Genomic DNA, 25177 nt, shown 5'->3' with positions numbered 1-25177 from the left:
TTGACCCCCACCCTGCCTTCTGGTGCTGCAGGTGGTGGTGATAAGGCAAGGCTCTAGGCACATCAGATAGAGCTTGCTATAAAGGGCCCAGCCAGAAAAGGTTCCAGAGGGGTCATATGATTGAGAAGCTTAGGAAAGTTAGGAAAAAGTGAGGTCTCTGAGGGAAGGCAATAAAGAAAGGAATCTGAAAATTCCCTTCTTGGAATCTTCTGGATTCCCAGGTTTGTTGTTGCTCCAGTACTCAGAAAATCCAAGTCCCCAGTTTAGTCCAAGTCTATGGTGGTTCTTTGATCTGAGCATTTGCCTTAGATAGTAAAAAAAAAATATTTCTGGCTGGAATGATGGCTCAGGGGTTAATAGCACTGGCCGCTCTTACAGAGGATAAAGGTTTGATTCCTAACACCTACCCAGAAGCTGACAATCATCTGTAATTCCTCTTCCGTCACCCTCTTCTGGACTCTAAGCACCAGGCCGACATGTGGTTCATTGGCAAATGTGCAGACACAACACCCTTATACACAGACTGCTTCTCTAGTCCAGGCCTTGTCTCTCTGCCACCTGCCTGAGAAGTTTCTCCGGGCCTGGCCAAATTTACATATTTAAATTTTCTGCCCAGTCTAAGCTGGCTTCTTATTGTGGGGTCCATAGGAATCTGTCATCCTGGTAGACAGTCATTTTAGTTGTGTAGAACAGACTGAGAAATTGTATAAAAGTGGATGAAGAAAGATCAGGAGTTTTCTCTTTTATTTATTTATTTTTTAATTGAAAAAAAAAATTCCGCCTCCTCCCAGCCTCCCGTTTCCCTCCCCCTCCTTCCACTCCTCTCTCCCTCCTCCCACTCCTCTCCCCCTCCCTCTCCAGTCCGAAGAGCAGTCAAAGTTCCCTGCCCTGTGGAAAGTCCAAAGTCCTCTCCCCTCCATCCATGTCTAGGAAGGTGAGCGTCCAGACTGGCTGGGATGTACTCACTCATAATTGGTTTCTAGCCATAAATAAAGGACATTGACTCTATAATTTGTGATCCTAAAGAAGCTAAATAAGATCAGGAGTTTTAAGGTAAGAAACTGGAGTTGCAAACTATTGACAAAGGCCTTGAATGTTGGGGTGACCCCAGGCTGAATGACACCTTGATGCCCTCAAAGGACTGAGCCAGCTGAACTTGTGGTTGATCTCAGGAAACAGTAGGGGATGAGGAAGAAGCATCTGGGCAGAATGAGTTGAACTGCCCTACCTGTGAACTCCCTGCTTCTCTGGTTTCTGAACTTCCTCTTGACAGGCTCCCAGGGTCTTAAGGAGGGGTAGCAGCTCCTGCACTAGTCGAAGTTTTGATTTTGTTGAGTGCTAAGCAAGATTAGATAGGTTAAAAGAGTAGGAAAGACATTTAGTGAGAGAAGTCAAAGACATTCCACAGGCTGGGGAGACAGCCCTTGGGCAGCACCTGTAGAGATACAGGGTGGCTATGGAAGCCTGTTTATAATCTTGTACTCAAAGACTGAGACAGGAACCTGGAGATTTGATGAGCTTTGAGTTCAACTGAGAGACCATGTCTCAGTAAATAAAGTAGAGAGCAATGGAGGAAGACCCCCACGTGACTTTATGCTTCCAAATGCATGTACGCATGGTTGCTTGTGCACTCACACACACATACACCCTTCCCATGCAAAGTATATATACATGCATGTGTATTATACACACATACATATGGGGGAAAAAAAGGAAAAGACAATATAACCCCAAACATTCTAGTCCTAACCTTCAAGGAGTCTGATCTCTTGTTGATTAAAGTAAAACAGCGAGCGAAGATGAATTTATCAATGAATAAGGCACAGGCAAAGTGCAGGGTATGGATCTCGGGTCGCACCAGTGAACTTGATTTCACCATGCAGCCAGCACTCGCCCCTTTGTTTTCACACTATGGTTTAATCATTACGTTCTGTTCTTCAGGAAGATACCGCGGTAGATATTTTAAAGTAAATTCCCCTGTGTCGGCTACAGAAGAGCACCCACGGGGCATCCTCTGGAGCATCCCGAAGGCTCAACACATGGAATCCTTAAAGCCACTTTCATACTTATTTTCACACTGCGTTTGTGGGTGGGAGTTATATCTGGAGTTTAAAAAATACTTGGCAGATTGATAAGGATTTAAAAAAAAAAGCTAAAATTTGAAAATGTCCTTTTAGCATATAATGTCATGTGCACTAGGCTGGAGATGTGGGAATGGAAACTCTCTTTCTGAGGCAAACAGTGACACCTGGAAGCCTTCTGCTAACTTCCAATAAAAGCACTTCAGAAACTGCCATCAGATGCTATGCAAATGTGCTCCTATTTAGCAGACGGCATCGAGTACACTGTATCCTGCTATTTTGATACACATTGAAAAATAATTTCAGCCGGGCGATGGTGGCGCACACCTTTAATCCCAGCACTCGGGAGGCAGAGGCAGTCGGATCTCTGTGAGTTTGAGACCAGCCTGGTCTACAGAGCTAGTTCCAGGACAGGCTCCAAAGCCACAGAGAAACCCTGTCTCAAAAAACCAAAAAAAAAAAAAAAAAAAAAAAAAAAAAGAAAAGAAAAATAATTTCATTAGTCATTTTAAGAAAAATTTCCATGACTATTCCTTATCACTCTGATAAGCTCTCACAAGTTTTATCTTTAAACAGCATGTTGTCTCCTCTAGGTCGCCCGTCCTCAGCATCCTCATCTGTCCACACTGACAACACTCCTTATTTATTCTCTTCATCATCTTCTTGCTTCCTTCTCTCCTGATCTTTGGATTGCTAGCAGAAAGGCTTCACATTGTTTTCACTCATTTGCACACAAGCTCATTGTTACTCAGGAGGAAGAAAAGACTACAGAGTCATAATTGTTTAAAATTTGAACTATGAGCTCCCCAAGGTCGGGAGAGAACACTGTTGAAAATCTCAGCACTTCGTTTCTCAGTTTGCAGACGTCAATAAGTAATCGTCATAGAAATCAACAGAAGCTGTATCCAAATGCTACAGCTAACATACATCCCTGTGAAGCCGAGCTTCTGAGAAGAGCTGTGTGCACACAGAGCGCAGCAACCACACGGGCTGGTGTCCTTGCCTCTCTCATCTCAGTAGTAGAAACTATAGATGTTCCTAATTGAGAACGATGCTTTAAAGCACAATCTGGACAGGTGTTGAGTTTCTGTGGGACAGAACCTTCCTAAGATGGTGTGGAGGCAGGTATGTTATAAACAAGCCTGCTAGCTGTTAGCGTTCCCCGCTGGAAACACTGCATTCTGTTTGCTGCAATTCCACCATTGCTATCTAAGGCACAGGGAAGAGGGTTATTTAAAGGTAACTATTTTTGTGGTATAGGAGCTATTTCAAGTGGGTTGAAGTTGCCAGCTGCTACATAGTTGACTCCCCTCAGATGAGTGTGAAAATTATTCCAATGAGCTATTACTGACAACCTTTTATAAATTAGAGCTCAAATCCTCACTATGGTAGGAAACAGGAGAAAAGTCTGGAGAAAGAAATAAAAATATCAATCACCTTGATAATATAGAAGAAGCTGTGTGAAGTAAATATAATCTGTAATTTTATGTTGCAATTTAATTAAAAGTTCTGTAAGGATTTTGTTTTTACCCACAGCATATAAACCTGTTCTGATTTGGGAGCACATGATTTAAGGATTGTATATTGGAAACAGAATTGAGAGCCATGGCATTGATGGCTATAAGAAGTAAAAAAGCCACATGATCCCATAATTTATAAACAAGTAGGAGGCTTTTAGAAAACGAATAACAGAAACAAAGATTTCATACAAAATTAAAGTAAAATTAGTTCAAAAGGAAAGGAATATTTGTTACCATAAATGCACTACAGTGTATCAGGAAAATAAGGGATCTAAATATTTCAAAATAAAATAATTTTACTTAAGTAGATGCTAAGCCTATCACTTCAGCTAGACAACCCTTTCTGTAGCAATGGAGAATTGAATAAAGTTTTAGAAGCTTGCTTTTGTTTCTTTGTTTTGTTTTGTTTTTTTGAGACAGGGTTTCTCTGTGTAACAGTTCTAACTGTCCTAGCTCTATAGACCAGGCTGCCCTTGAACTCACAGAGATCCACCTGCCTCTGACTCCCAAGTGCTGGGGTTAAAGGCGTGTGCTACCACTGCCCGACTAGACGCTTGTTTTTATTTAGGTCATGCATTCCCAGTTCAGTCTGAATTTTACTAGAAGCAGGATCCACTTGCTGCTATTGAGCAGGGAAGAAGGTGCTGTGGTGTCCTGGTGCACGGTCAGTGAGTAGAACACCGTGTATGGTGTGGCGTACGTGTATGGTGGAGGGTTGCATGTGGTCAGCTGCAGAACAGTATGGGAAAAAGAAGGCAGAAGTAATTGTGTTCCGTTCCAACACCAGTGTTACGATTTCACAATACTTAAATTCAAATCTGGAGTTATTTGTGACTTTATTCCTTTATTCTCTTGTTATCTCTTTTCAGTTCTCTTAAAAATAAGTGAGTTCGAGACCAGCCTGGTCTACAGAGCTAGTTCCAGGACAGGCTCCAAAACCACAGAGAAACCCTGTCTCAAAAAACCAAAACCAAAAAAAAAAAAAAAGTGACTAAACCCCATGCTGTTTTTCAATTAATTCTGGTTCTCATGCCCGCTTTCTTTTTGCTCAGGAGATGAAGAAGCCTGCATCATGGATCTGGGAAGTGATTCAGCCAGGCAGGGGTAGGTCTGTGAAATATTGTTTCTTGCTGAACTTTTCAGGTGATGGTGCGACTGTGACTGGTAATTCTCAGGCCAGCGGGATTGTCAACATCTGCTCCATTCTCTACTGCTTGTGCTTTCTGAAGACAGGGCGGCTGCTGGAGGTTTGTAACTGTGCTCGTGGTACCTAGCTCCGCACTTACACTCCGGTTATTTCCAAAGAAAGATGTTCCTGGAGTGTAGACAGCAGTGCCCACACTCCCCGGCAACCTGTGTGTGCGCGTCTGTTTGTGTACCCCTGAGCTCTCGCACCCACTCATGAGTGAGAATCCGTCCTCTCTCAAAGGCGTACAGATACTCATATTAAGCCTCTTGTCTCTTTAGCTAGACTACCTTTCTGTATGGTGAGTTAATATTCTCATAATCTTGCACAGTTCTCAAACGTTTACTTGCTGTTCAAACTGGGCTTAATGAATGGTTTGCTGGGCCACAAGCTATGTGGCCATCTGTAAATCAAGGAGCAAACTTTTAGGAGGACTCAAAGGTACAGACTGACACCTCGAGAACTTAGTACATAGATGAGAATGCAAGAGAGAAGGGAGACGGAATTATTGACTTAGGGTTCAAAGGCGTAGTACAGGATAGGGGAAGGGGCTGCAGTTTGCCCTGTCCTAGCCATTAGCATGGGTAGGAATCAGGGTTCCTATTTTTTCAGATATACACCATTAGTTTAGATATAGGACTTTTTACAGCTTTGTTTAGTTTCAGTATTTTAAAATTTATCTAACATATAACAGATGCTAACAAAATCTTAGGACTGACAGTAGAAGCCCAATACTATTTTTAAGCCTTTTCTGTTTGGTTTTTCTGAGACAGGGTTTTTTGGTATAGCCCTCTGGAACTCTGTAGACCAGCCCTTGAACTCAAGGATTCACCTGCCTTTGCTTCCTGAGTGCTGGCCCTTTGCCTCCTGAGTGCTGGGATTAAAACATATGCCATCACCACACAGTGGAGTTCTTTGTGAGCCTTGACATTTTTTTTTCCAAGAGAGGGTTTCTTTTTGTAGTCTTAGATGTCCTGGATTCATTCTGCAGACCAGACCAGTCTTCAACTCAGAGATCCGCCTCCTTCTGTATTCCATACTTTCCTAAATCAGTTGAGTGAATAGCTAGTAGATACTGTGTTTGCATAAGAGATTCCCAATAAATAATATTCTTTTTCCTATCAGGATTTTACATATGTTGAGAAGCAAGATAGATAAGTGACAAATAGATGGTAGGTATTACACAATTACTAACAGAGGCCATGTTGACAGACAGGGCTCTAAACCTTTCCTACCAACCAGGATCATGCTGAACCAGGATGGGCTCCCAGCAAGACCAAGAGCAGGAAGAGGGGATTATCTCTGTTCATTGTCTGACTCCTTGGCTTTAATGTGAGCAGTTACTCACTCTCCACTTGCTAACCAGGAAGGTCTTTCCTCAAAGGTGTAACAGAGTGAGTAGAATAAGGACAGCAGCAAGCACAGGGAATTCTCGATCTTGATAGACAACCTACAATAGAATGGTAGCTTCCACTTCCCACTTCCCCTACTATATTGTACATTTGATGAATGTAAATCACCTCGGAAAAAGGAAAGACAAATTGAAACCTGGTTCTGAATACCTCTTGCCTTAGCACTCTGAAATTCTCTGACCAACTGTGACTCTGGAATTGCATGTCTTGGGGTATGTACACAAATCTCAGGATGACATGGAAGAACACTGAGCTCCTGTTAAAATACAGATCTTCACTCTGAGCTATCTTTCCAGAAAAAAAAAATACAGATCTTCAGCTGTGGTATAGGATCTACATGTGGATGATAAACACCATCTACATCCTTCTTTGAATTACAACCTCATTCATCTGCTTGAACAATAGATACTTTGGAAGCACTTGCTATAATCCTTCCCTTGAATACCTCTAGCATTCCTTGGGTTATTACTAACACCCCACTATTTCGTTAGTTTACAGAGACTCAGAATTGCTAGGTAGAACGGGCACAGAAGCCCATTGTTTCTCAGCTTGCAAACTTATTTTCTAAGTGAACCAAGCCAAGTGTCTTCAAGTGTGGAGAGAACTATTTTCTGTTAAATCTCATTAAAACTTTCAAATTCAGAAATGAGATGGCAAAAGAAACTTTTATAAATTAAAATTCATATCCAATTCATATCTACTTGCAGGCACAAAATGCTAGTAACAACAGATGCCTGTGCCTGCAGTAACAGATTTATCCTAAATCTGGATACAATGGGTTTCTTTGATCTCCTTAAATAAACAGACCTTTGTCTTGGTTCGCTAGAATAGTTCTCATGAAAGTGAATAAAATAACTTCAGCGTATATTTTAAATGTGTGGAGTGATAGAAATTGAACTCTTCATTACGTTTTCTTTAGTGATGCTGTACAGTGTTCTTCCGTGTTAAGTGCAATGCTGACTCATAAAACATTTGTTTGAGAATTAATTTTCTAATTCTCATGAGTTCTTCCAAAAACTAGTTATTTAATATTTAATCAGCAAAGATGTAGGATTCAGGCTTCTCTGCAGTTAGAAATAGCTGGGGAGGCTTTGTTGGCAGAGCAGTTAGGTGACTATTGACAAGACAAAGGTGTTTGCTTTCAGTCACTAGTCCGCTGTCAGTACAGACTAGATCATTCTCACATATGTGAAAGGTTACAGAGTGAGGAATATGTATTTTTGTAAGAAAAGCTGGCTTTTGAAACATCCGCACATCTTATAGTTCTCAGTTAGTAAACATTGGGTGTCATTTTCAAGAGAAATGCTGGATATCACTAATGGCTATTTTTGACAAATACATAACAGACTTTGAACATATACCCTATGAATTTATCCTTTCCTCTTTCTTTGTGCCCTATGCGTTTTGCCAATTTGCTCCCAATTGATCAACACAGTTTGAAAAAGCAGTATTTTATATAAGAGTCTTTGCTAACCTGGATTACTGGATTGTGTTTTACCCTTTTACCTTCCTGTGGGTGCTCGTTCAGCAATCTGACTAGGGACGTTAGTTAGGATATACGTTCTCTAAAATTTTACTTAAAGTTAATTTTTAAGTGATATTTTGGTTTTTGTTGGCTGTATACTATTTTTCTTTTTCTTTTTTTTTTAAAAAATATTTTTATTTTTATGTGTTAGCATGCATGTATTTACATGCCTGGTATCTTTGGAAGCCAGAGGGGACATCAGATTCCCTTGAACTGGAGATACAGATAGCTGTTAGTCACCACTTAGGTGCTGGAAACTGAATTTGGGTCTTCTGCAAGAGCAGCAGAAGAGTGTTCTAAACCACAGATCTCCTGCCTCATATGGCTTTTTCAACCCTACTTTATTCCTCATTTTCTTACTTCAACAACTGTGCCTAAACAAATGAAGTGTTATTGTTATCAATAAGGCTGCTTGCTTCTTGTAGTTTTATCTTGCATATTTCTTTTTTATAATTTTCTTTCAAAATGTGATATACTTTATTAGGCATAAAGTATATGATAAATATTTTATGGCCATTGAATAGAGAAAAATACAGGATAATGTGCTTACATTTTATCTCTAAATTGGAAGGTATAGATAATACATGGTCACTAAATGGCTGGAAAACTACACAGAGGACAGCTAGGTATATGTGAATATAGGTATTTACTTAGAGATAAGTTTATGGTGTAAATGTGAACACACTTTCATATATTTTGGCATATATATGTATATATATATATTTCATTTTAAGTAACACTATTGATACTTTATCAGTTTGAGTGATGTACCTAGAGAAGTGTAGGAACTGATCCTAAAGTCCTTTTTTTGGAGAATGCTTATACAATGAGAGCAGAGAATGGGAATGCCATTCATTCATGGAGTTTAGGAAAACTTGGAAGCAGGTACTATGAGAAACTATGCTGCACATAATAAAAATGAATGCAAGTGTTTCTGTTGTCTTTTCTTTTCTCTCTCTTTTTAAAATTTCATTTTACATTCCAACCCCAGTTCTGCCTCCCACCCCTTCTTCCACCTGTTCCACAGCCCACTCCCCATTCACTCCTTTCAAAGGCTAAGATCTCCCATGGGGAGCCAACAAAACCTGGCCCATTAAGCTGAGGCAGGTCCAGACCCCTCCCCTCTGCATTAAGTCTGAGCATAGCATCCCACAATAGGGATAGATTTTGGTCCTACTGACAGGGGTCCCTCAGATAGACCAAGTTACACAACTGCCTCCCACATACAGAGGGCCTAATTTGGTCCTATGGAGGCTCCACAGCTGTTGGTCTAGAGTTCATGAGTTCCTATGAACTTTGTTCTGTTGTCTCTGTAGACTTCCTCTTCATGATCTTGACCTCCCTTGCTCACATATTCCCTCCTCCCTCTCTTGGACTGGATTTCCTAGAGCTTGGCCTGATGCTTGGTTACGGCTTTCTGCATCTGGGTCCATCAATGACTGGGTGAAGGTTCTAATGAGTATTCACTAATTTGATTATGGTTGAAGGTCAGTTCAGGCACCCTCTCCACTATTGGTTAAGATTCTTACCTGGGCTCATCCTTGTGGATTCCTGGAAATGTCCCTAGCACCAGGTTTCTCCCTAACCCCATAATGGCTCTTTCTATCAAAACATCTCTTTCATTGTTCTACCATTCCAGCCTTCCCCCAACTTGACCATCTCATTCCCTAATGTTTTCATCCCCTATTACCTTCCCTTTACTGCCCCCAATCCCAGTTTACCTAGGAGATCTCATCTAATCCCCATTCCCGGGGTGATCTATGCCTTTCTATTAGGATCATCCTTGTCACCTAGCTTCTCTGGAGCTGTAGTTTGTAGTCCAGTTATCCGTGGCTTTACATCTAGAATCCTCTAATGAGTGAGTACATACCATGTTTGTCTTTCTGAGTCTGGGTTACCTCACTGAGGATTTTTTTTTAGTTACTTCTATTTGTCTGCAGATTTCATGATGTCATTGTTTTTACAGCTGAGTAATAGAATTACTCCATTGTGTAAATGTACCACATTTTCTTTATCCATTCTTTGGTTGAGGGGCATCTAGGTTGTTTCCAGATTCTGGCTATTACAAATAAAGCTGCTATGGACACTGTTGAGCAAGTGTTCTTGTGGTATGATTGAACATCCTTTGGGTATATGTCAAAGAGTGGTAATGCTTGGTCTCGGGTTAGATTGGTTCTCAATTTTCTGAGAATCCATCATGCTGATTTCCAAGGTGGCTGTACATGTTTGCACTCCCGCCAGCACATCCTCTCCAACATAAGCTGTCCTCAGGGTTTTGATCTTAGCCATTCTAACAGGTGTAAGGTGACATCCAGAGTTATTTTGATTTTCAACTCCCTGATGATTAAGGATGCTTAGTAATTCCTTAAATGTTTCTCGGTCATTTGAGATTTTTCTGTTGAGAATTCTAAGTTTAGCTCTGTACCCAATTTTTCAATTGGATTGTTTAATATTTTGGTATCTAGTTTCTTTAATTCTTTATATATTTTGAAGATCATTCCTCTGTCAGATGTAGGGTTGATGAAGAAGATACTTTGCCATTCTTTAGGTGGCTGTTTTGTCTTATTTACCATATCCTTTGCCTTATAGAGTACTTTCAGTTTCAGGAGGTCCCATTTATTGATTGTTGCTTTCACTGTCTGTGCTACTGGTGTTATATTTAGGAAATGGTCTCCTGTACCCACACATTTTTCTTCTATCAGGTTCAATGTCACTGAATATATGTTGAGGTCTTTGATCTACTTGGACTTGAGATTTATGCATGATGATAGATATGGCTCTATTTGCACTCTTCTACAGGTTGACATCTAGTTATGGTGGCTTCATTTGTTAAAGATGCTGTCTTTCTTCCAACGTAACTTTTTTGCTTCTTTGTCAAAATCAGTTGTTCTTAGGTGTGTGGACTAGTATCAGGGTCTTCAATTCTATTCCGTTGGTTCATGTGTCTGTTTCCATGCCAATACCACTCTGTTTTTATTACTATAGCTCTATAGTGGAGTTTGAAGTCAGGGATGGTGATACCTCCAGGTGCTCTTTTATTGTATAGGATTGTTTTAGCTATTCTGTCTTTTTTCCCCTATGTTAAGTTGTATAATGTTCTTTCATGGTCTGTGAAGAATTGTGTTGGAATTTTAATGGGGATTTAATTAAGTCTGTAGATGGCTTTTGGTAAGATTGCCATTTTTATTATATTAATCCTACCTATCCAAGAACATGGGAGATCTTTCCATTTTCTGATACTTTCTTCAATTTCTTTCATAAGACTTATAGTTCTTGCTAAAAAAGTCTTTCACTTTTTTGTTTAGTGTTAACTCAAGACATTTTATGTTATGTATGGGATTATCTATTGCCTGTGTTTTTGTGGGTGCAGCTAACTTGCTTAGGTTGGTATTCTTATTCTACTGCTTTCTGTAGGGATGAATTTGTGAATAGGTATTATTTAAATCTGGTTTCGTCATGCAATATCTTGTTTTCTCCATCTATTGTGATGAAAGTTTTGCTGGGTATATTGATTAGCATCTGTGGTCTTCTAGTGTCTGCATAATGTCTTTCCAGGACCTTCTAGCCTTCAGAGTTTCCATTTAAAAGTTGGGTGTTATTCTGATAGGCTTGCCTTTATATGCTACTTGACCTTTTTTCTTTTACAGTTCTTAATATGCTTTCTCTATTCTGTATGTTTTGTGTTTTAACTTTTATGTGGCAAGGGGACTTTTTTTGTTCAGTCTATTTTATGTTCTGCAACCTTTTTGTACCTTCACAGATATTTCCTTCTTTAGGTTGGGAAAACTTTCTTCCATAATTTTTTAAGATATATTTTCTGTGCCTTTGAGCAGGAATTCTCCTTCTTCCATCTCTATTATTCTTAGGTTTGGTCTTTACATGGTGTCTCAGTTTTCCTGGACATTTCATGCTATGGCTTTGTTGGCTTTAATGTTTTCTTTGACTGATGAATCTATTTCCTCTGTCATATCTTCAGCATCTGAAATTATCTCTTCCTTCTTCTGTATTCTGTTGATCATCTGTGGTTCCTGTTCATTTACCCAGATTTTCTATTTCTGAAATTCTCTCAGTTTGTTTCCTTTATTGCCTCTTTTTAAGTTTTCAAGTCTTGAACTGTTTATCTGTTTGATTACTTTTTCTTAGCCTTTTAAAAGAGATTAATTGATTTCTTCCAATTTATTTTTGTTTTTCTTTTTCTTCATTTCTTTAAGGGATTTTATTTCCTTTCTAAAGGTCTCTAAAATCTTCATAAAGTTATTTTTAAGGTTGTTTTCTTCTCCTTCTTCTGCTTTGGGGTGTTTAGGTCTTGCTGTTGTAGCACTACTAGGTTTGGTGGTGCCATATTGCTCTTTAGGTTGTTGAATATTGCACTGATGTCTACCCATCTCTTCCTCCAGTCGGTGCAGGCAGTATCTTTGCCTCTTGGTCTCATCTTTGCAGTCAGTGTCTGTGTCTTAGGAATCCTCTGTTGAACTTAAAGATTCATCATCAAGATTGTAGAGAATGGGTGGGTTTGGGGACAGAGTGAGACTTGTAGGTTACAGGGTCTCAAGGAAGGTTCATTGATCAAACTGCCAGCAGGAGCCGTGCCTTCTGTCTGGCCAGTGTAGCTGAGATGGGTTGGGGAGGGACATGGGGATTTTCACAGGTACTGGGCTGTGCAGCGGGGACTCCAGTCACTTACCTCTTAGTCCTATGGGTGTAGTTGTTGTCTATGTCCTTGCATGTTTCTTACTATTGGAAATTAATTTGCAAGAAATGTCTATTTCTTTTGATGAAATTAACATATGAAATGAAGTTGTTTATATCTACTATTTGGAAACTATTGTTACAGTTTCAAAACAAACAAAAAACGATGGATGTTACCTTTAAACATGAATCTCTAGACCATCAAGGAACCTGTTGAAATTATACCCTGAGTGGAGTTACCACACATGGCAGGTACTAATTAATCACTTCCAAAACTAGAAACTATCTGACTTGACTTTACTTTTAATTTTTTTTGTTAGCATACAAAATAATGAGGTTTTAAATGACATCTCATACATATGTATTGATACAAAACATGAAAGCCACATGGGTACTATTTGCATGGAGAAAGGAGTGGAAAAGGCATTGAAGGCAAGAGGATACAATGGGGCGTGGATGTTCAAATTCACAATTTCATGTATATATATATATACATATGTATACATATATGTGTACTTAAATCTAGATCAAACATATGTGAGAAAAACATTTCTCCCTCACTACTCATCTTGTTTTTACCTCTACTTTTCCTTTCGACTGTCTTCTTCCCATGTAATCTCCATTCTACTTGCAACTCACATATATGCATATGCAAATATATTCATTATATATACAGCATATACTTATATTTTGCATAAGATAAAAGCAAGTGCTATTTGTCTTTCTTGTTATGGCTTATTTAGGGGGACTTCTATGTTGGTTCCATATATTATCTGTTGAGAACAATGTTACGGTAAGCATTTAAGTGCAAACATTGCTTGCTGTTGATTTAAATTTCATTATATATATATATCAGAACTGATATTGCTGGATCAGAGGATAGTCATATTTTCAGCTTGGATAAGGACTTCTAGTTTGATTTCCACAGAATCTGTGTTATTTTAAATTTCCTCCAACAGTGTAAGGTGTTTCCTTTCCCTATAGCTTCACCAGCACTTGCTATAATGTTTTACTGATGATAACCATACTGTGTTGGGTGATACGGAATCACAATGTAGTTTTAAATTGTATTTCCCCAAATGATAAATATTTTGAACATTTTTTGTGTACTTATTGATCATTTATTGTTCTTCTTCTGAGAGCTGTCTGTGCAATTCTTTTGTCCATTTACTGACCAGAAGACTTTTTGGTATTTATATTTTGCAGATATTTAAATATTTTTGGTATCAATCCCCTGTCTTATACATAGATGGAAAGATTTTATGTCATTCTGTGGACAGTTTCTATACTTTGCTGTGAAAAAGCTTTTTAATTGCTTATTATTCTTATTATTTCATTTGCCAAATCTTATTATTATTTCCTCAGGTATTAGAGTCCTTTTCTTTTCTTACTTTGCTATTTATTTAATGTGAGTGAGCTAGTGTGTGTCCACACACATGCATGCACATGCATGTACATGTGGCACATGAAGGCCAGAGAACAGCTAGAGGGATTTGGTTCTCTTCTTCCATCATGTGGATTACAGGATTCTAACTCTGCCCCCAGGCTTGGTGGCAAGTGCATTAAGTTGTGAAGCCATCTTGGCAACTCTTCAGTCTTTTACAGAAGTTCCTTCTCCATACCTCCATCTTGAAGTGTTTTACTTAAGCTTTATTCTAGCAGTTTTAAAGTTTTCGATCTTACAATAATATTTTTTGTCCATTTTGAATTCATTTTGCACATGATGAGAGACAGAATTCTAATTTCATTCTTTATCTGGGTATAAAATTTGCCAAGCACCATTTGCTGAAGAAGCTATCTTTTCTCTAATGTGTATTTCTGCAACTTTTGTTGAAAGTTAGGTATCTTTTGCTTTGTGGGTTTTCTTTTCTTTATTCTTTACTCTGTAACCTCTATTATGTCCCATTGGTGCATTTGTTTTGGGGACAGTATTTATGCTGCTTTTATTATTATGTGTTTGTATTATAATTTTAATTGGAATTTTTAAACACCTCCAACTAATTCTGTTGAATATTTATTTAGTATTTTGGGTGTTTTGTGCTTCCACGTGAACCTTAGGATTTTGTTTTTCTAGTTCTGTGGCGGATATCATCAGGATACCACCAGCACGCAGGGAAAATATTACTGCTTCCTTTTCTGCTTGTGTCCTTTTTAATTCTTTTTCTTGCCTTATTGTTCTAACTAAAACTTCAAAGACTATGTTGAGTAAAATGGAGAACGTAGTCACTCTTGTCTCATTCTTCATGTTAGAGAGAACTGTTTTATTTTACCCCTCATAATTTTGTCAGCATTCCTGTCATCTATGGACTTTATTTTTTATGTTACCTCTATTCCAATTTCTTCAGAGTGCTTCTATCATAAGTGGTGCTGAACTTTGTCAAAGGCTTTATCTGTATTTATGAAGAGGATCATTCCATTTCTCCCTTGGGTCTGTCTGTGTGCTAAATTGCTTGCATCCCTGGAATGAAACCAACTTGATCATTTATCATCTTTATATATTGTTGAATTTAATCACAAGTATTTTTGAGAGTTTTTGTGTCTTTGCTCATTAGAGAAATTGGTCTATACTTTTCCTTTTGTTAATTCCTTGTCTGGTGTTGATATTAGAATGACATTGACTACATAGAATGAGTTTGGGAGTTTTTCTTGTCTTTCTATGTTTAGGAATATCGATATTAGTTAAAATTTCAACGTCTGGTAGAATTCTGCAATGACTCCATCAATTGTTGAGAGACTATTGCTCTCTCCATCTTGTTTCTTTTTAGACATCTTCTGTAACTAGTTTTTGTCCTCTTCATATAATGTGGATAACTTGTAAGTATCAAGGATCTCATCTATTTTTGCCTTTCCATCTTCATGGAATGCAGGTTTTCAAATTATTTCCTAATGGTTATCTGGTTTAGAAGCTGCTGTAGTGTATCCTTCTCTGTGTCTTATTTTATTAATTTGGGTTTTCTCTCTGTTCATTTTCTTAGTTTGACTAAAGGTTTGCTAGTATTATTTTTCTTTTAAAGAATAAACTATCTCATTGCTTCTTCATATTTTCGTTTTAGTGTATTTTCATTTCATTAATTTTTGTCTCACTCTTTGGTATTACTTTTGTTTACTGATTTGGCCACTGACTTAATATTTTTTAAAGTATGTTTTAATTGAAACGGAAGTACAACATTTTTAATCCTTTCATCCCTCTACCCCTTACTATCTACTCTCCCTTGAGCTCTTCCATGCCCACTCCCAAGTTGATATTCCAAGCTGAATCTTTTTCTATGATTATTGCTGTTACATATATATGTACATATATGAGTTTCCATGTATATATATGTACACATGCATATATGCATGGATATATGAATTGCACAAATATATATAAATGAAAAATACTGAGTTTGTTTTTGTTGTCTGTATATATATGATTTCTGGTTTAATCACCACATAATGTGGTGTGCTGGGAACTGGAACTGGAACCTCGGCAAGAGCAGTAAGCGCAATTGAGCAGTTGAGCACAATTGAGATATTATTTTCTAAAATCTTCAAGTACATTATTATTACTAATGATCTTTGATTTTAATGTAAGCATTTATATGTATAAACTCTCCTCCTAGAACTGCCTGTTTAGTTTTCCAATGCTTCTTAGAAGATGTGCTGTTATTTTCATTTGATCCTATGAACCTTTAAATTCCCCCCTCATTTGTTCAATAGCCTACTTTTCCTTCAAAAGTATATTCTTGAACCTGTATATATCTGCTCAGTGCCATTAATTTTCATTACTGAGGAACTGTGAGGTTGTAGAAGTGCCATGGTGGGTTGTTTTGTGTTTCCTTTGTTGTGTTTCGTGCACCCACTGGGACTGATAAGTCTTCCATTTTTGTTTCCCTTTGTTCCCACTCTTGCTTTTTCTTTCTCTCTATGTGACTTTTTATGGATTTGGGTAGCTATTTATGGGGAAGAGATGGCTATGGTTTCCTTAAGTTATTTTCTCAGCATTATCTTTTGCATCCAGCCTACTTTTATCCCCAACTTGTATCCCCCTATAAAGTTCAGAGACACTTTTGCTTGTCTAATGATTGGGATAATACAGTTTATAGATTTTATTTTTAGAGTTATCAGCATTTGAGTAGTTAAATAAGAAGCAATACTGGAAACAGGATGTAAAGTACTAATGGGAGAGAGGTGTGAGAGTAGAAAGACACAGAAATGGAGAAAAGAAAATATTTTTTGTATGTGTAGAAGAAGTGCAGCTATGAAATTCTTTTCAGGGAGATACAAGCTAAAAACAGTGGCATAATAACCACAGTCCAAAATTAAAATTTTAAGTAGAAATAAAATTAAAACAACTAAAACAAAAAGTAACCAGTAACATGAAATGCCTTTGGTCCTGTTTCTTCTGTGTTGGGATGATACGTCTTTTCCTTCCCACTGGACTGTCATTTGAATAGTCTTGGGAGGTATGTGTCAGGGGTGGGTGTGCTTGTTTTAGTAATTTAGACAAGTTAAGCCATTCTGCTCTTTATAAGAAGGCCTTCTGTGACTGTAGACCATTCTGGTAGAATCCACTGAGGATCTGAAGAGATGAGGAAGGACCCCCCCACACTTGCTGCTTGAATAACTTTGTGTGCCTAGTGATGGAGGAGGATTATGTGTCTATGTGTTACTTTCATTGGTTAATAAAGAAACTGCCTTGGCCCTTTGATAGGACAGAAAATTAGGTAGGCAGAGTAGACAGAACAAAATGCTGGGAGGAAGAAGGCAGTGAGACAGACGCTATATCTCTCTTCTCCAAGATGGACTCAGGTTAAGATCCTTCCTGGTAAGCCACCACCTCATGGTGCTATACGGAATACTAAATATGGGTTAATCATGATGTGAGAGTTAGCCAATAAGAGGCAGGAACTAATGGGCCAGGCAGTGTTTAAAAGAATACAGTTTCTGTGTAATTATGTCAGGTAAAGCTAGCTGGGTGGTGGGAAGCAGTCCGCAGCTCCTTCTACAGCCTAGGATACTGTGATGAGTCCCACAGTACACTTTCAGCAATCTTAAGTCACCTGCCCCTGGCAATGGCAGAAGAGGCAAGAACTGCTTCTTTGACTGGCTGTCACATGTTTACTTTGGATGGTCACACATCTACCTGCGCTCATTCTTACCCTGCTTCTCTCTGCTATCCATATCTGTTTTATCAACAGCCCTGACCCCCTTTCTCTCTGAATTTTCAAAGGATGCTCCTATGAGCACTTTGCTCACCAGTGGGCTGGCAGCTGTATCTCAGCTGGGCACCATCGTGAGGCAGACCAGGTCCTTTTCCTTCTTTATTGAACACTCCATGCATGACAAACCCAGCTTTCTCAGTGTGGGTCTATTGAGTAAATCTATAGCTAAAGCTGGTTAGTAGGTCACGGAGGTAGCAGCAACGGCATGGTCTGGTGACCTGGTAGCTCAGATTCTCTTCTAGCTATATTGATTCACTCACTCAGTGATATTTTATTATCCACCGTCTTTATTACGTTTTAAATAACATTAAGCTTCTCAAAGTTTAATTTGTGGCAAAGGCAAAGCCACTTTGGCAGCTCTGGAAACATCAAGATCACACCTATCTTGTGCATTTTTAACTTATAATTACATTTTTAGGCTCAGCATACTAACTATAATGTGACTTGGAGAAGTTCTCTTTCTTTTGTGTGCCCATTTCTTTCTGTATACTTGGAAATTTGTTTCTACAACTTCTCCCTTTCCTCCTTCTTAGAGACAAGTTCTCATGTTGACCTCAAATTCGCTATGTAACCAAAGTCAAAGCTGGCTCTGAACACTTGATCCTCCAGGGTCAGCCTCACAAGTGCTTGGGTTACAAGTGTGATCCATATTACCCACCTACTAAACTTCACTGAATACATTTTTCTATTCCTTGGATTTTATTTTATCTCCTCCTGCTCCATTTTTATCTTGATCTCTTGGTTAAGTCTCAGAGTTCTTTAAAGTAGGAGTTATTCTTGTTGCCCCTTCCAACTTGTGTGTGTGTGTGTGTGTGTGTGTGTGTGTGTAGGACAGACATCATCCTCAGGTGTTATATTTTTTTTTTGAGACAGAATACTTCATTGGTCTGAAACTTGTTGAGTTGGCTAGACTGACTGGGCAGGAATCTTCCTGCCTCTGCTTCCCTACTTTTGTAAGTATAAGTGCATGCTACTATATTGTGATAAATTATTTATGTTTTAATATATAAAGCCTTACTGAAGATCAGTGCAAAGAAGCCACACTTGTCAGCCATACAGGTCAGGCAGTGGTTGCATACACCCTTAATCCCAGGAGCCACAGTAGTTAGCTATAGAGGCTGGGTGGTGGTGGTGCACACCTTTAATCCCAGTATGAGAGAGGAATATAAAATGGGAGGAGACAGATCTTACACATAGTCACATTTTGAGATTCCTGAAGGTAGAGGTAAAAGCCAGTGAATGGCAGCTTTGCTTTTCTGATCTTCAGGTTGAAGCCCAATCTCTCTGTCTCAGGGTTTTTATTATTTGTGCTACACTACTATGCCTTGTCTTTTAGTGTAGATTTTTGGGATTGAACTCAAGTATTTATGCTTGCCCAACAGATGCTGAACTGAGCCTCTCCAGTCCTTCCCTTTGCTTCCTTGTTTCCTCCTTTTCATCCTCGATTTTCTTTATTGAAATATAAATATGGTATTTCTTTGACCTTGTATTAGAGATATTCTTTTTCTGCTTAGTCTAGTCTGTTGGTGGTGTTTTTCATAGTGTTTTTTTTTTGTTTGTTGGTTGATTTCTTTTTTTTTAATTGTTTTCATTGAGCATCCATTTTTCTCCACTCCATTCCCTCCGTCTTCCTTTCTATTTTCTCCTGTGACCCCACACTTCCAATTTACTTAGGAGATCTTGTCTTTTTCACCTTCCTATGTAGATCCTTGTATGTCTTTCTTAGGGTCCTCTTTTGCTGTCTAGTTTCTCTGGGGTTGTGGCCTGTAAGTTGGTTTCTCTTTTCTTTATGTCTAAAAACTACTATGAGTGAATGCATATTATATTTGTCTTTCTGTGTCTGGGTTACATCACTCAATATGGCCTTTTCTAGATGCATCGATTTGCTTGCAAATTTCAAGATGTCATTATTTTTTACTGCTATGTATTGCTCCATTGTGTAAATGTACCACATTTTCTTTATCCATTCTTCATTTGAGGGGGCATATATGTTGTTTTCAAGTTCTTGCTATTACAAGTAATGTTGCTATGAACATAGTTGAGCACATGTCCTTGTAGAATGATTGAGTATCTTTTGGGTATATACCCTATAGCAGAATTGCTGGGTATTGAGGAAGATTGTTTATTAATTCTCTGAGAAATCACCATACTGATTTTCAAAGCTGCTGTACAAGTTTGCATTCCAACCAGCAACGTAGGAGTGTTCTCCTTACCCCACATCCTCTCTAGCAAAAACTGTCATTAGTGTCTTTGATCTTGCCCATACTGATAGGTGTAAGATGAAATCTCAGGGTTGTTTGCATTATTCTCATTTAGGTTGATTACTTTTTGAGTTTTTTTAATTTACTATGTGTTTTTCTTTTATTTTTAAAAATCACAATTTTTTCTTGGTGAATTTCCCTTTAACATTGCTCGACTCTTTTTCATTTTTGAGTTTCTTGTCCAGGTTTTGACCTTTTTTTTTTTTACTCCATTCACCTACTTGTTTATTGCTTTTTTGAAGCCATTGATACATTTTATCATCAGATTTTAATTCTTTGTTTAGTGTTACAATAATTGCAGCGTCTTTGTGGCTAGTAATAGAATTATAATCTTTGGGAGACCTTGTATTACCTTCCTTTTTCTCATGTCTTGTGCTTTTGTTAATTTGTTGGTTCAAGACCTCTTTCAGTATTATTTGGGAATTTTCCTAGTAACATTTTATTCATGCAGGTTCAGTCTCCACTACCACTGAGGTGAGAAAATAAATCACTGCACAGCAATAATACCCAATGTAACAAGATACAGAAATAAAATGAAAATTAATTAAAACCAACAAATATACTTTTAAGTACCATAGATAGAACAGAAAATGGCATAAGTAATATGAACATGCCTTAGAGTTAGTAGTTATTTAGGATAAAATCAAGAGTGAATAAAATAAAGGAAGGGATGGCAAAAGAGAAAAAGAAAGAATTGCATGATTAAAGGAAACAAAGCAAAACAATACATTTTTGTTATGTAGAAAGCAAGAAAGGAGCAAAAGTTAAAAAAATGAATAAAACTTCTGTTTTCCTTCAATATACCTTAATTTAAATGGTTATTTAGTGAAACTTAAAGTTTTTGATTATCTTTTATTTTTGAGATTATAACATAATTGCATCGTGTCCTCCTTCCCTTTCTTTGCCATAATCCCCTCCATATGCCCCTTCTTCTAGATCTCTTACAAATTCAAGGTCGCCTTTTCATTACTTGTCTTTATATGCATATATGTGTATGTTTATATGTATTCCTACATATACTCTGCTCATGTTGTATAATGCTACTTGGATGTGTATTTTCAGGACTGGTCATTTGGTATTACTTCCATTCTTAGCATTCCCTAGTTGCCTAAGTTCGTAGAGTGGGGTTGAGGGCTTACAGTCCTTCTTACTTCAGCTGGTAGATTGTTCTTGTTCAGCTCATGTTTAGGCAGTCATGAGGGTAACATTTTCTGAGTAGAGTTTCTGACTTTACCAAGAGACACAGTCTCATAGCAAACTCTCTGTTTCCATAACTCTTATATTCATAATTCGCCTCATCTACTGCAATATTCCCCGAGCATTAGCTGAGAAAGTTGATATATATATATATATCTGCATTCTGATTATTTGTGATATTGTGTAATAGCCTCCGTCTGTTGTAAAGATAAATTTCCTTGATGTCGGGTAAAAAGAGAGAGATTTATAGCATAGTTGGGGGATTACATTGGTTTCATAAAGTGGTGATTGTATGTTCTCTTTCAAGATCCATGACCTCACCAGCCCTAGGTTGCTGATTAATTGCCTCTTGCTGAGTGGGTCTTAAGTCCAGTTAGAGAGCTGATGGTTACCACCATGGTATACATACTGCTACTGTATCAGTAGAGTTATCATGCCATTCCATCACTGGTGTAGTTCATAGGTGTCAGGGCTGTATAGGCCTGTTGGTTCCCTAATTTGGAAGCTTGCATGGTAACTTTTGGTACCATAAAAACTAATTCTCAGAAAGGAAGCTTTCATATTGACTCCAGTTCAGGAGTCTCTGAACCTTGTGTTTTAGTACATGGTGTTTTCCCCAGTAGGGACTTAGCTTCCACCTCTGAGGGCAACTAAAGTCAATAGACATAACATGTATGTTTGGGGAGTCTCTTGAAAAACCCTGACCAAGAACTCAAAAGTAGATTTTCATGCCTGGTGTTGGGGTTTTATTAAGTGATATTTGATGCTTGGAGGGGACACTGTCAGCCCAGATGAGAAAAGTTCATTTAAACTGTAAGTGTATCTTTATACATAGACTTACATGTACTAAAGTTTTCTTAGATAATAGTTAATTATATAATTCCTTTTGATGTTTTCAGACACCCTTACTGTTATTTTACCTTTCTCCCTCCTTCTGTATTTCTCTCTTTCCTAGCTTTTCCCATTTATCAAAATAAGGTCACTTATTCCCCACTATTCCCTTCCTTTTAACTCTCCCACATATCAAATCCAGGATAGTTCTGTTTTTTCTCTCCTTGTTTTTGCAGTTACTCCAGGATATGTATTCATATCTGAAGATTTAGGACAAGTAGCCTAATGTGAGAGAGACCATGTGATACTTGTCTCTCTGTGTGTGGGTTATGTTACTCAATATGAGCTTTTATAGTTCCACATATTTGCCTGTAAAGTTCATGTTGTTATTTTCTTTATAGATGACTATATTCAGTATTCCATAGTGAAATGCACCACATTTGCACTACCAATTCGTTAGTTTAAAGACATTTAGGTTGTTTCCATTTCCTAGCTATTGTGTACAGAGAAGCAATGAACATGGATAGGCAAGTATCTGTGGATGTCAAGCTCTTTAAACATAGGCCAAGGAGTGGTATAGCTGGCCCATGTGGTAAATTTATTTTTAGCTTCTTGAGAATTGTCCACATTGATTTTCATGTTACTTTACCAGTTTGCACCCTTCCTGACAGAGTATGAGAGAGAGAAAGAGAGAGAGAGAGAGAGAGAGACAGAGAGACAGAGAGAGAGAGAGAAGTTCCCTTTCACTACACCCACTCCGTCCTTTGTTTTCAGTTGTTTTGTTGATCGTTGCCATTGTGACTGGGATAAGACAAAAAATTTAGAGTTGTTTTGGTTTGTATTTTCCAAATCCTTAGAAATGATGAACATTTTTGAAGTATCTTTTAGCCGTTCTGGTAGTTATTCAGTCTACCAGGCGGGATGTCTCTGTCCATCTTCAATCTACATTGGGACCTGGGGAAGTAGGTTCTAATACCATCAAAGTAGACAGTAGATAGATGAACTTGCAGTCAAGGAGAAAAGAAAGTAGGCAAGAAGCAAAAGCTTCCTTCTCTCATGTCCTTTTATAAAGGCTGTCACCAGAACATGTGGCCTAAATTTAAGGTAGATCTTCTGATCTCAGATGATGTAGATTTACCAGGTGTGTTCTTACCCCTTAATAATTACACCTTGATTTCAGTGATTAGTTGATGATCCTGAAAATTTTTTAATAAACATTTTTATTATCATTTTTATTTCCCTAAAGTTTAAGTAAAAATAATGATTAATGTTTAATTCATATAAGTAAATTTTTGTTCATAAATAGAAGATTTATAGAAGTGGTAGCTCACACTTTTAATCCCACTCGGGAGGTTTCTCTTGTGTTCTTTTGCTATAGATAAGCACAGCACCAGGGAAGAGTACTGCTGAATCAATAAATGTAGGGATGTGGTACAAGTCAAAAGCTCTGTAGTGGAAACTTTCATAGTTAAATGGATCAGTGGATGAAGTTAAACTTGAAATCTTCATTCTGAAATGCAATTTTTTTTGGTTTGGTTGGTTTTCTGTGTTTTTTTTTTGTTTCTATTTACTAATTTTTCAAAAGGGTCACTAAGCTTGTCATGTAAACTTAATAAAGAGAAGTATAATTCACAAACTTACATAACCAAACAGAGTCATGGGAGAGCTGGCCACCACTTTACACGTTTTTTTTTTCTTTTTTTTTTGTGTGTCTTCTTTTTTGTTGTTGTTTATTTTTTTTTTAGTTGTTGAAAAACATTTCTGCCTCCTCCCCGTTTCCCATTTCCCTCCCCCTCCTCCCACACATCGCCCCTCCCCCCACTCCCCTCCCATTCTTCCCACTCCTCTCCCCCTCCCCCCACTCCATTCTGGGAAGTCCAAGGTCCTCCCACTTCTATCCAGGTCCAGGAAGGTGAGCATCCAAACAGGCTAGGCTCCCACAAAGCCAGTTCATGCATTAGGATCGAAACCTAGTGCCATTGTCCTTGGCTTCTCATCAGCCTTCATTGTCTGCCATGTTCAGAGAGTCCGGTTTCATCCCATGCTTATTCAGTCCCAGTCCAGCTGGCCTTGGTGAGCTCCCAATAGATCAGTTCCACTGTCTCAGTGGGTGGGTGCACCCCTCGTGGTCCTGACTTCCTTGCTCATGTTCTGCTTCCTTCTGCTCCTCATTTGGACATTAGGAGGTCGGTCTGGTGCTCCAGTTTGGGTCTCTGTCTCTATCTCGATCCATCGCCAGATGAAGGTTCCGTCCAGATAGAACTCCTCAGCACCTAAACTGGGACGCCTGGTAGCCCAATGAGCTGGGGACAAAAGGAAAAACGTGGCTGGCAGGGAGGGGTCCAGTAGAACACAGGAGACCCTGCAGCACAAGCTGAAGGTGCCTGCGCTCCCTTGCGGGGGACCTTGAGGCCTGCCCGGTAGGCAGGCACTAACCACCTTAGTGTAGGAGGGGAAAACTGTTCTTCCACTTTACACGTTTTAAAAGTGATAGTAACTCTTTACCCACAATTCCCGTTGACATTGCCCTTTAATCTGTCTTTCTATTTTCTTCTAATTCCCAGCTCTAGTGAGTCCACATGAGTAGAATTCAGGATCCCACAGGTCAGGGAACCCTGATTGCTCTTCGAGCAGATGAGGGAGGGGGACTTGATGGGGGAGGGGAGGGAAATGGGAGGCGGTTGCGGGGAGGAGGCAGAAATCTTTAATAAATAAATAAATTAAAAAAAAAGAAAAGAAAAAGGAGAGAAAGAACGACAGTGATGTCTGTAAGCCACCCCTGTATCTCTTGCTACGAGGAAAACATACATCTTTATGTATTTGAGTTATAGTGTAGTCATGGTGATGATAATTATATCAATCATGCTGGTAGCTGATATAATAATCAACTATGTTATATTTTTCAAAATGTTCTGAGATAGATTTTTTGATTATAATGCTGCCTCCCTGTATTTCTTTTGTATTCTCTTGACATGTGAACTGCCATAACGTAACAAAGAATCATGCATAACACTATCAACTGGCCAAAGTTTGGGATTCATTTCCTTAGTATAAATCTTTGATCAGCTTCAAAATCTGAATGGCCATTGAATTAGACACACTTTCTGAGATTGTTACAGCTTATGTATGATGTTGTTAGATACTTTGTAAGGAGCTAAAAGTGAGGAAGACCTACTGTGCCTCAGAGAATTTGCACTCCAATTCCAAATTTTGAACACAAAAATAGAGTTTGGTGCTTGGAAAGAAATAGGGGCTTCCGTTTGGGGTCAGG

The sequence above is a fragment of the Microtus pennsylvanicus genome, chromosome 6, assembly GCF_037038515.1.
Source record: "Microtus pennsylvanicus isolate mMicPen1 chromosome 6, mMicPen1.hap1, whole genome shotgun sequence".
Classification (NCBI taxonomy): Eukaryota; Metazoa; Chordata; class Mammalia; order Rodentia; family Cricetidae; genus Microtus; species Microtus pennsylvanicus.
The sequence above is the reverse complement of the archived record's forward strand: the minus strand, read 5'-3'. Positions refer to the sequence as shown.